A 3,330-nucleotide genomic window follows, 5' to 3' on the forward strand; every position below is an offset into this window, starting at 1 on the left:
CATGGATGAGGAGGAAGAGGGGGGTCTCAGTGACGGACGATGCTGATTCTGGGGGGGGCAGCAGGGGAAGGGGTGGAGGAGGGCTGGGGGAGGGGTGGTGAGGAAGCAGGTTGGGGGGAGCAGGACCAGGCTCACATTTGGCATTCAGGGCAGCTGACAATAAAAATGCTTTATTGCCAAGAAACTGGATCGATAGGGGCTGGAGGGGGCTGGCAGGGGGGACGCGGAGGGCTCTGCGCAGAGGCCGGCGGCCGGGCCTCCGCAGCGACCAGGGCCCGAGCCGCCCTCCCCCCTGCGCCCCCCTCCCCGCCTCCTGCCCTTTCTCTCTCCTGCAGCCACCGCTTAGTTCTTATTATATTTTTTCTTATATATTTTTTCCCCCAGCTTCTCCTGCTCCTGGTTTTTTTTTTTTAATTTTTTTTTTTAACTCGCTGCACTCCCAATGCCGCAGGCTGGGTGGGGGCGAGGTGGGGGTGTCTGCCCAGGCCAGCCCCCTACCCACAGGCGCCCAGAGCTGCTGGCCCCAGAGTGAAACCCACTTTGCCCCCATGTCCCCCATTTCAGTCAGGCTCCCCCAGAGCTTGTCCCCGTGGGTGCTCATCTGCCCCCTGCTACCTCTCCTAAAGGCCTCCCTCCACCCATGGAACTGTCCCCTCCCCACACCCACGGTGGGCTCAGGGCCAAGACTAGGCCTTCCTCCCCTCCCCCCTACCTGGCCCCTGCTCTCTCCCAGAGCCATTTGGCTGATGGTCAGAACTGTCCGTCAAGGGGGCTCTGAGCCCCTGGGGACCCAGATGGGAGGGGGAAGGGGGAGAGGTCGGGGGTCAGGCCACGTCCCCTCAGCTCAGCTCTTTCCCCTCCCCCTTCCTAACAAAGGGACCAGCAGCCCTGACGCTGGGTGGTGGGGGGTCAGCCTGGTACTCAGGGAAGCGGGGAGCAGAGGGGCTGTCAGGATGGCCAAGGGCAGGAGGCAGAGGTGGGGGCTGTCTGCTCCTCCTCTGCCCTCCCCCTCAGGTCAAGGCTAAGGTGATCCCTCAACCTCTCTGAGGCTGGGCTGGGAGGGGAGGAGGGTCTGACAGACAAAGAACCGGAGCCTTGGGGAGCTGGGGGCTGGGGGAGTGCACCTGGGACCCAGGGCAGTCCTGGGCTGAGGGAGGGGCAGCAGACACCCCTCTGGCCTGGTTTCGCCCTCAGGATGGCCCTGCCTCCGATGCCTCCCATCTGTACCAATCTCTGCGGATCCCAGAGCCATACAGAATCTTTGAGCTTGGGCAGGGTTGGGTGGGAGTGAGGAGAAACTGAGGCCTAGAGGGGGAGAGAAAGCCAGGATTGGGATCCAGGATGGAGGCACAGCCCTAGGGTTCTCAGTGCTGTCCTGGAGGCTTTCCCCTTACTCCCCTTCCTGCCAAGAAAGATACCTTTCCGGCCCAGGTCAGAGGAGGCTTAGATAGGGGGACAGGTGGTGGAAGAGTCTATGGAGAGGGAAGAAGAGGCTGAGAGGGAGAGGTTGAGGACAGGGAGAGGCTAAGAAGATGGAGAAGCTGAGGACAGGGAGAGGCTAAAAAGAGGTAGAGGCTTAGAAGAGGAGAGGGTGAGGACAGGAAGAAGCTGAGGAAAGGGAGAGGCTGAAGAGAGGGAGAGGCTAAGAGGAGGGAGAGGCTGAGGACAGGGAGAAGCTAAGAAGAGGGAGAGGCTGAAGAGAGGGAAAGGCTGAGGACAGGGAGAAGCTGAGGACAGGGAGAGCTGAGGACAGGGAGAGGATGAGGAGTGGCAGAGGCTGAGGAGTGGGAGAGGCTAAGGAATGGGAGGTGCTGAGGACAGGGAGAGGCTGAGGACAGGGAGAGGCTGAGGGGGAGAGGCTGAGGAGTGTAAGGAGCTGAGGACGGAGAGAAGCTGAGAACAGGGAGAAGCTGATGACAGGGAAAGGCTGAGGAGAGGGAGAGGCTGAGGACAGGGAGAAGCTGAGGGCAGGGTGAAGCTGAGAAGTGGGAGAGGCTGAGGACAGGGAGAAGCTGAGAAGAGAGAGAAGCTGAGGACAAGAAGAGGCTGAGGACAGGGAAAAGTGAGGACAGGGAGAAGCTGAAGAGGGAGAGAAGCTGAGAGCAGAGAGAGCGTGAGGACAAGGAGAAGCTGAGGACAGGGAAAAGTGAGGACAGGGAGAAGCTGAAGAGGGAGAGAAGCTGAGAGCAGAGAGAGCGTGAGGACAAGGAGAAGCTGAGGAGAGAAAGTAGCTGAGGAGACAGAAAAGCTGAGGACAGGGAGAGGCTGAGGAGAGACTGAAGCTGGGGACAAGGAGAGGCTGAGGACAGGGGGAGGCTGAGGAATGGTAAATGCTGATCTTTCCCCTCTCCCAGGCCAGGGAGTTGGGTGGGGGAGGAAGAGAAAGAAATTCTAAATGTGATCCGTTTCTAGCACTGGCCTGGTATAGCGATGGGGAGGAACCTAAAACTGGAAAGGACAGGGCCCTCCTGAGTGCCCAGCTATTGGTGGCTAGGGAAGAAGGCGTTCGGAGAGGTTCCATCTCCTGTCCACAGTCATACAACAAAGGAAGAAGACTCAAACTCTTGTTTGTCCAGAAGCCACACAACACTGCCCCAGGGCCTCTTGCCTGGCCAGCGACTGCGGAGGAGCGAGGGGGGCTGAGGCATTGAACAGTGCAGCCCCCTTACTCATGAGGGATAAGGGACGGCCAGAGAGATAGGCAGAAAGGCTTCAGCTCTTCTACCAGGCTGAGGCGGCTTTCTGGGAGAGGGCCGCAGCCGTGAGGGAGAGGGGGAGGACAGGCGGCCTCTGTTTTTGGGAAGGGTGGCCGGGCTTGAACATGCCCCCACAGCCTGCCAAGAAAGCCCCAGATGGGCCAAGGACTATAAGGGTCCCGGCTGCCCTCCCCCAAACCTCCCCTCCCTTCTCTCCCTCTCTCTTTCTCGGCTGGCTATCGACCGGGGCTGTGACATGGTAGATCAATACAGCAGGGATATAAAGCCGGCTGGCTGCCTGCCTGCCTCTGCCTCCCTCTCTCCCTCTGCTTGCCTTGCTTCCCTTTCCCGCAGTCGGACCCAGGCCCCCCACCCCTGTGTCCCCCTTACCCAGGCCTCTGAGGGGCCAGGGGACCCCTACCACTCCCCTACAGCGGGGAGCTTAGAGAGGTGAGAGCTTGGACAGCCAGGAGAGGGGGTGAGTATGGGAGTGGGCAGGGAAGCAGATGGGGACGGGGTCACACATGCAGGTAAGGGGGCTGGGATAAATTGAGAGACAACCCCCGGGTGAAAGCAGACACCCCTCAGTTGGAGCAGCTCGGGGAGATGGGGCCCTTTGGAGGTAGGAGAGGGA

This window comes from Loxodonta africana, chromosome 11 (genome assembly GCF_030014295.1).
Source record: "Loxodonta africana isolate mLoxAfr1 chromosome 11, mLoxAfr1.hap2, whole genome shotgun sequence".
Taxonomy (NCBI): domain Eukaryota; kingdom Metazoa; phylum Chordata; class Mammalia; order Proboscidea; family Elephantidae; genus Loxodonta; species Loxodonta africana.